This window comes from Peromyscus californicus, unplaced genomic scaffold (genome assembly GCF_007827085.1).
Source record: "Peromyscus californicus insignis strain IS unplaced genomic scaffold, ASM782708v3 Scaffold_3__1_contigs__length_106647218, whole genome shotgun sequence".
NCBI lineage: Eukaryota > Metazoa > Chordata > Mammalia > Rodentia > Cricetidae > Peromyscus > Peromyscus californicus.
Window position 1 is genome coordinate 82,389,898 of NW_026294551.1, and position 9,444 is coordinate 82,399,341.

At 42.1% G+C, this 9,444-nt stretch overlaps 2 pseudogenes; one reads left to right on the forward strand and one right to left on the reverse strand.

The window, feature by feature from the left end:
• Window positions 1-362: 362 nt before the first annotated feature.
• On the reverse strand, window positions 363-1,392 carry LOC128122623 (28S ribosomal protein S7, mitochondrial-like; annotated as a pseudogene).
• Window positions 1,393-2,090: 698 nt separating this feature from the next.
• Window positions 2,091-8,547, forward strand: LOC128122624 (40S ribosomal protein S2-like; annotated as a pseudogene).
• Window positions 8,548-9,444: the final 897 nt, after the last annotated feature.

Consider the following 9,444-nt stretch of genomic DNA (forward strand, 5'->3'; position numbering starts at 1 on the left):
TTTTCTGAAACTTCTTCCTTTCATAGCATCTAAAGGTGTACCCTGAGCTAAGGGAAGCAAAGACTGGGCTTGAGTTTCTCAGGAGAAGGAGCCATGTTCTCTCTTTAGGAGGGGTTGGAGCAGAGAAACCAGTTTTAATATGGAAGGAAGGAAGGATTAAAAGACATCACACATGCTGCTCCTGAGACAGCTGGTGACCCAGCCTTATTGTGTGAGGGACAATACCACTCTTCAAGTTTTACTCTGCCCAACTGCTAGCTAGAATGGAGAGAATCTAGGAAGGGCTTCACAGGACCTAAGATTGAATTACAAATGTCCCTCTTGATCCTAAACTTTCAGGAACTTTCCAGTAGGGCAGTAGCTCAAGCAGTTCCTTGTGGCAGTGTATCCTGGCCTTTTTCCACTGCTCCTTTTCTGTTACCACCAGAGACAGTGGTCTGATGCATGGCCTCTGCCATCTTATGCATGTCTTGCTTCCTCTTGATCACAGGACCCCTGGAAGGAAGAGCCTCTAGCAGCTGATATGACAGCTTCTTTGGCATCAGCATCTGCTGTTGCTTATTCTCAGAACTCTGTCCTCATCCACTTCATGGCCAGGAAGTGGCGAAGTTGGTTAGTTAGGCACAGAGACCTGGTAGAAATGGCCCCCTTGAGGATGGCCACTAGCCGAATCACAGGCTCATAGTTTTTCAATATCTGGTGGAAGATCCTGTAAGTGCTAGGTTCAGTGGTGCCTTGTTCTGAATCAGCATCATCAGCATCAGCAGCATCAGAATCACCACCACCACCACCACCACCACCACCACCACCACCACCACCATCAGCAGCAGCAGCAGCAGCAGCAGCATAAGCATCATCAGCATCAGCATCAGGAGCATCAGAATCAGCAGCATCAGAATCAGCATCAGCAGCATCAGCATTAGCATCATCATCATCATCATCATCATCATTATATCATCATCATCATCATCAGCAGCAGCAGCAGCAGCAGCACCACCACCACCACCACCACCACCACCACCACCACCACCACCACCGTACTTTCTCAAACTGTTTCCATTTCACATCTTTCAGAGCCTGGTACATGAGTGATCTGGCTGGTACTTCATTTCCTCCTTTCAACAACCCGTTGATGAATGTGCTGATAACAGGATCTACAAACACAGAGTTTGTTTCAGTCACTGAGGTAGCTGTGATCAGCTAGGTTTTCTTGAGCTCCTGGTTATACTTCTCCTCTTTAGTGAGTTATGTCACAGGTTTGTGGCAATATTCTTTGTCAACCAAGGAATCCCTGAATTCAGGAGCATAGTGGCAGCACCTCACCTGGGTGAGCAGTAGAAACCTCCAGACAGCATGCCTCACTCCAGGGACAGCCCAGACTAACGCCAACATCATGCACTTGCAGTGCAGGGCCAGGCTTCAAGGATTTCAGAGGACTGCCTACTGAGGGTACTTTACAGGAGGAAGCAAGATAGAGCACCAGAACTCCCAGTATCTGACACAGTCTCAGGATAAGACCTTTATAAAGCAGCACTCTTTGAATCATTTGGGAAACTTTATAATACATATACCACAGTCTGCATGAAATATAATTTAATATAACAAGAACTTGTTGGCTGTGAGAGAAAAGAACTAAGTCATTTGTTCAAATATGTCTTGTCTAAGAGGTAGAGGTAACCTCATAGACGTTACTAACTTTTCTTAACCTCAGTTTCTATTTGAATTTTGTAGCCTATCAAATGTTTTCAGAGACATGTTCTCATAATGTATTTTGAAGAGGTTTTGCACTACTCATCCCACTTATAACTATTTTTTCTTTTAACATAATTCTTTATTGATTCCTTGAAAATTTCACATCATGTTCCCCAATCCCATTCACCTCCCAGTCCCTTCTTATCTGCTCCTCACCCCTGCAATATGCCTTTTAAAATTAACTAAAAACAAAACAAAACAACCAAAAAAAAACCCCCACCTCTCTCCTCCATCTTTCCAACACCTCTTCATTCATCCTAGTGGCGTCAGGAGCTGTGGTGTGTCATGCAGTACACCTCTGTTGTCCAACCAGCCCCACCCACAGAATATTCTTTGCAATGAGTCTTTGGTCTGGTTCAAGGCCTCTGGTTTGTGGTACACCATCAGCACTGGGCTGGGCCATCATCGAAATTCCTCTCGGATATGCTATTGTTGCCCCGAGTCATGAAGATTCTGCAGTTATCATTCTGCAGGACCAGTCCCTTTGTGCACTCCAGCAGGTCAAAGATGAGGCAGCCATTCGGGTCGACCAACTCAAGGCCCAGGGTGTGGCAACTCAAGGCCCAGGGTGTGGCAACTCAAGGCCCAGGGTGTGGGTCTGGGTGGCAGTTGAGCTGGTCCATCGTGCCATTGGGACCACCCTGTCAGGTGAGGGGCAGAGTCAGCTATCTAAGGCCCATGCCATGGGCAAGCTCTCTCATACCTATGGTGCGGGGTTGGGCCATCGGTGGAGTGCTGAGTGCTGGGATCAGCTCTCCCACAGGATGAGGGATGGGGCGGCAGCAGCAGCATCTCTCCTGTTACAGTGCCCAGCGAGGGGCAGGACCAGCTATTCCAGGGCCAGTGAGGGACAAGGCTGGCTCAGCATGACCCTTGAATTTTAACATGCATGGTTCCTGTGATTCTCCCTGGTGGCAACACAAGCCATGGACATCAGCCCAGACGCTTCAATTCTCTACTCAGGTCAGAAAGTAAAAGGAACTAGTACTTACCTGTTGATCACAGGCCAGGTTTGACATTCAACAGTCCAGCTGTGGTGTTCCTTTTATTCTGGTCACACGTATGATAAAACCAAAGGTAGAAAGTTGCCTAGTTGGATACACGACCACATTGTGAGTTTCCTAGCATGATCATGATTTTTAGTAGAGCAGGCACTTAGTAACAATTACAGGAAGGCTGTCTGGAGTTGGGAGAAATAGAGGAATTAGCAAGAATTTTCATCCATTTCTTTATGACTCCCAAACCCACTTATAGTAGAGTTAAAAAAATAACACAATTACTAATATTAAGTAGATGATCCCCAAACTTCCTTTTTTTCTGTGGACTAAATTTTGAAATCTTCTTATGTATTTGCCATTATAACTGCTTGACTGAGATTTGACTTTTAAAAGAATTAACATGTATTAGGAAAACATCTTCTGATCAATGAGAAAGCGTTAAGACTCAGACAGCTACTGCCTCAGTCTATCAGACCATAACCCTTGCAGGCTGGAGCTTTGTTGCTTGGGAAGCTCAAATAATGGATGGACCTACTTGATTTTCTTGACTGATAAAAACCTTGAATAAAAACTATTTGAAAGTTTTCCGTACATGTTTATTGATCTATTATTTTTAATAGATTTGTCCTTTTTTTTCTTTTTTGGGTTAGGAAGAAGTAACAACTTTCTGAAGGATAGTTATCTAGTGTGAAATAAAGCTTAATCATTTATAGAAGCATTTCTGTATTAGATTTTAAAATTCAGTTAGTCTATCACTTTGTATATGCGATTAGCTTTATATACCTCGATAATGTCTTTTTATGCTTTCCAAGGCAAGGTAAACTTTATGGGATGTCTTTGCATAATAATGTGTTCCTCTGCCTAGATGGTGCAACTATGGAGAAGTAAGATGGGTTGAGATCATTTTCTGCCGATGGCGCCTCAAGTGGATAACTCTAGGATTTGCCTTGTTGTTTGTGTAAGTTTCAAGCTGTATCATCAATGAAGAAGTCCATTATTTCTCTCCCATGTGTGTGTATACATGCATACATGTGTGTACAAACTCACGGAGGAGGAGTTTCAGTTGTCTTGTATAGCTTCTCTAGCTAAAGTAAAGGTAGTACATGGCTTGCTAACTGCCCTTTGTAAGTGAATGGTCAGTATTAAGGATTCCTCTGCTCTTTGCTTCACAACTTCACCTAGACTAAGGACTTTGGGGGCTTGAGATTAGTAAGAAAATTTAAATAGATCTTATGAGTATTAGGTCTGTAAAGGGATTTTACCAAACACCAAAGAAAATGAACAAATCTTTTAGCTTCGGCTTTGTTGAACTTTAGAAAATGTATTCTCAAATGAAAGGGCATGACTCTGGCAGCTTAGTTTCAGATTAATCAGATCCTGCATTATCACCATCTCCCAAACTGGTTGGGTGGTGATCCAGTGGGTCTTTGATTTGGAGTGTCACATAAATATAGTTTTGTAATGTCCATTTGATGGTTTTGATAATAATTGCTTGTGGAGCATGAAGTTTCTCCATTATCTGTGGATTGTTCTGGGTGCTGTGGTTGAAGTCACTGTGTTCCCAAAGTCACGTACTAGTATATGCATTTTGGAGTTTCATTTGACCATTTTGAGAGACACAGGAATTACTAGTCTTCCGGGCAGCTGTCCAGAAATAAAAATTACTTACTGTTCTTGCTAAGTCATTTCCCCACTTTTACTCACACATTTTTCTATGTTCATATCTGTTGCACCAGATTTTTAATCTTAAAGGCTCTGGTTCCTTGTGTGACTTGGAGGTGACAGTGATAGTGATCTCCCAGAGTTGCTGTGGAGATTAAGTCCACAAATGATTGTGAGATGAGCTGAATGTCTGCTGTTAAATAAACGCCACCCACTAAACGCATCTTTATCCCTGAATTAGCTAATAGGCTATAGAAATACCAATAAATATTCTTTTTGTGGGGGATAAATAACAAATACACTCTATTGTGGTTCTAGAGGAAAGAATTCTAAACTCAAGATGTTGGCAGGGCCATATTCCCTCAGAAGTATCCATGGTGACTCCCTTCTGACCTCTCCTAGTATCTCATAGCTCTAGGAATCCATTTGTTAGTCACAGCCCAACTCTAACTTCTGACTTGGCTGAGGCCATGGTCATCTTTCTTGGTGTCTTTCCTCTTTAGAAGCACACCACATACATCAGGTTTATGGTTTACCTTCTAGTGTAGGATCTCATCTAAACTTAACTAATATTATCTCTCACTACCCTATTTCTAGACAGACTTACATTCTGGAATATGGGTGATAGGGTCTTTCACACTGATCTTAGGAGGGTACAACTCAATTTAGAACAAGAGGGTATTTCATTCTCTTTAGTTGATTTTAGAATATTCTATACTCGCTTTAAACTCTCCAACATGAGTATTGCATTTTTGTACCCTTAATTTTTAAGACGCCTTCATCTATATCTAGCCTCAGACCTCAGTATCAGGTGATAAAAAGCAACCTTTGAAAGGTACACTAATTTTTAGAGGCCACCAATGTGCCATTGAGTGAACCGGCTCGCTGGGCTTTCTGAGTGATGTCCTAGAAGAGTTAACACTTTTCTAAAAGGGGAAAGCAATTCAACTGTATCTCACCAGTACTTTCAGACCTGTTAAGTTCTAGGTAATGGACAGGTTTCCATGACAGACAGCTTTGAAAAATATATTATTTCTCAGTCTTTTTACAACGTGCTTATCTCAGCCCTGGTATTGAGTTGTTATTTTCTTTGATTTCCATCAAAGAGAATAATTCAAGCAAATGTTACCCCAAACCTCTCTATTTCACATGTGTGGTTTTTTTCGTTATCCAATTTAAGTATCAAAAGTTATATAATTAAAGAATTTAACAAGAGCGTTAAATGAAAGCGCAGCAGCAGAGTCCAAAAGGGCATTGGAGCCTTTTTATTTTGTCAGTGTACACAGGAAAAAGAAGTGCTAATTATCAGACCAACTCCGGGACTGCAAGAACAAGAACGAGACAGAGAATAGACCGTGCTTCAAGTGGGAGGTGGAAGTTTCAGGCTATCTTGTTTGTAGGATGGCTGGAAATTAAACTTAGAAAACTGAGAAAAGGTCACTTGCTTGTGAGCTTTTGCAATGAAGTAAAACCCTCCATTTATTTATTGTGTGTGAGTGTGTGTGCCTGTGCATGCCATGGTGTGCATGTGTGGGGATCAGAAGACAATTGGTAGTAGTCAGTTCTCTCCTCTTCGTGGGTCCTGGGGATCAAACTCAGGCCACGCAGCATGGTGGCAAGTGCCTTTATACGGGCGACCACTTTGCCAGCCTAGTCTTTGAAACCTTAACTCTTTAAAAAGGTTAAGTACTAGACATGTGCCACAGTCTGGTAAGTAGGTGGCAGTTATTATTTTTTTCTCACTTCTCCTGCGATAGAGTAGAAAATTCTTTTCACACATCCAGCATTCTTCAGGGCAACAGCTCTGTTGACCATAGCCTGTGAAGGCCTCACATTTTGTAGTTGGCCTTGTCCCCATTTGTTGTGGTCTCTGATTTTTCACGCAAGGGTAGAATAGTTTGGTGGGTAATGAACACACACCTGGGTTCCTGGGTACAATTTGACGAGTGACCTTTATCCCGGAGAGCTCTTGTGCCAAGCACTTCAGGTTCAATGTGATGCACCCAGTTGCACTCTGGTTGGGAATCGATCTCATTTTGGAGTCTGGCTCTATTAAAACTCTGATAAGCTTCAGTGCTGATTACAATGATAAGATTTACTGTAAATTTTGTTAAATGTTAGAGAACCCAAGCCCTGGATGACTGCTGCAAGGAGAGGGGATTGTAACATGTCTGCAGGAAGTTTTGCCCAAGGCCCTCCATTTTTCCTGAGAGATGCTTATTTTATTTTATTTTATTTTAGTCTCTTCTAGTCACACCTGATCGTAGCAAGGTTTCTTCCCCCCTGCTTTTGGCCAGACTGCCATGCTTTACATCATTAACCCTAAACTCAGGGGAACTGATCCCCTGACAGCATCTTTGATATTAGATTAGATCCCTTCCAGGCTGCATTTAATTGACTGTGCTCCTAGCGGGGATGGTGGGCCGTGTTCTCTCTCTACTTTGCTTGGCCACTCTTCTTTAGCAGCTGCTTGCAAATTCACTGTGCCTCAATGAGGAAGGATGTACGGAAGATGAAACAAATGCCTATGATTCCGAATTCACTTTTTTCCTTCTAATAACGTGTCTACTGCTACACCTGTCAATGAGGTCCTTTATTCTTTTTGAATCTTCTTCTGTCGTAGGAACGTAGCTACTTTCCCCTCATGCCCTTCATACTGTACCTTACCTATTTTTTTTGAAAATGAAAGGTGAGAAAGCAATAATAATTAAAATACAACTTCTTTTTTTCATCACTCAAAAGCTTCGACTTCTATTTTTAAACTTTCACAAGCTCTAATTTTTTTTAAATGACTTTCACATTCTGAACATTTTTGGGTTGATCCTCTTCCCCCGCCCCCCCGGAAATGAAAGGAATTAAACTACCATGGTTTCCTCCAAATATGAAGCGATGTTTGTTCAATTTCAAAAGTTTAAACATGGAGATATATAGCATGAAGAATATAAGCAGTTTCTCAATTAGTTTTCCTTCTCTTTTCCAACTACAAAAAATGGGGAATATTTATTTTTGTAAGCTTCCTAATTATTCAATTTTAAGGACAGTATCACTTACTCTCCTAATACTAACAGTGCAAGTTTGGGAAGTGAGACTTAAATTTCATTTCTATTCCTTCTCTAGGACATATCAGGAAGCTGTTGAGCAAAAACTCTGGAGTCCAGTTTGAACTAGGGGTTTGTAGTTGGTTGAGATATTTAAAGTCTACCCAATGCTGAAAATCCACCGTAAATTCCTTTCCTCTCCCCAGCCTGTTTGAGATGTTATGGATGTTCTTTGATGGCAGGGACTCCAAATGTTCTCTTGTTTGTTCCTTTGACCCTCCTTCTCCTGATGTATCTTCCTGTGAGATGGCAGCTCAGGGTGAGGTCCATAGGTAAGTGGAATTTGGACTTTGCTGCTTACTACTTGGGGAGGCCTGGTGACATGGCCTCATCTTCAAAATATGATGACTGGTTGGTAATTAGGATGGGTCATTAAAGCATTCCTGTGTTCTTTCTGACACATTATCATCAGAGGAGAGGTGCCAAAGGGAAGGACTCTGATTAGGTTATTGAACTCCAGATAGTCTGAAACAGTTGGAGAACTTACAGCATTTCAATGCCCTACCCAAGTTCAGAGATCTCCTCTAGGGTTTAGAAGGATGAGGGTCTAAAGATCATGGCAGTGCAGAAGCAGACTTGGACTGGCCAGAAGACAAGATTCAATACTTTGGTTGCTATTAAGACTGCAATGGACATGTTGGTTTTGGCTTTAAGTGGTCCATGGAGGTTGCCACTGCCATCCAAAGGGGCCATGATCTTGTCTAAGCTTCCCATTGTCCCTGAGTGGAGAGACTACTGGAGGAACAAGACTGGCACATCCTTGCCCCCAGAGACACTGGCACAGTCTCTGCTCCTGTGTCCAAGAAGCTGCTGCTGCTGATGACTGGTATTGGTGATAGCTATGTATCAGCCAGGGGCTGCACTGCCACCCTGGGCAACTTTGCCAAGGGCATCTTTGATGCCATCTCCAAGATCCACAGCTACATGATCCCTGACCTCTGGAAAGAGACTGTGTTCACCAAGTTGATCATCTTGTAAAAACCCATACGAGAGTCTCCATTCAGGAGATCCAGGCTCCAGCTGTAGCTACTACATAAAGGTTTTTATAGAAGAAAAAGAAAGTGAATTAGGTCTGTTAAGAAAAACATGGCTTCAGGTGAAATGTCAGTCACATCCACCCAGTGTTCATTATGCTCAGCTGTCAACACCGACAGTGGAAGAATAGGTGAAAGAACTCTGGAGATGAATTTCACTTTCCCCCCTCTTCCTTTTTTATTCCAAGACACCAAATAAATGAGATTTCTCCCACTTTTTCCTTGAGTTCTTGAGCATAAAAGCTATTTGATTTTATTAAACCATTTGGATGAGCTAAAGAAAATAAAAAAAGAGCCAGAAATGATTGGTATTAAGCCCTTCAGATTGAGCTGTGTCTCCCGCCACACCTGGCAACTACTGTGAGCATTTAGAAGGTGATTGTATTTAGGGTACACAGTTTTGGAACATTTCAGGGGATTTTTTTCTTTATTCATGTTCTTTCTCCTAATCTCAAATGATTATTGTCATTCCTCTGAAACTGAAAGTTACCACTTGATTGTCATAATCTCCCTTGTCGTAATCTGTGGTGATGTGATTAATTCCTCCAAAGCAACGGTATTGAATTCCCTGAACTGTGGAGAAGAGGAATGGTCCATTGACATGGAATAGTCTTTAAATAGCTCCCCAACACATATCCTTCTGTTACACTCTGGTTAGTTTCTTTTCATGCTGTTCTTCCTTTTCATGACAGAAATGCTTCACAAAAGGAACCTAAGAGAGGCAGGTTCATTTTAGCTTGAGTTAAGGCCCATTATGGCAGGGAGTCAAGGCAGTAGGGACATGAAGCATCTGGGTACGTCAGCCCACACTCATAAGAAGAGAGCTATGAATTAATCCACATTAGTGTTCATCTTGCTTTCTCCACTCTTAATTGGCCTAGGGAATGGTGTCCCTCATAG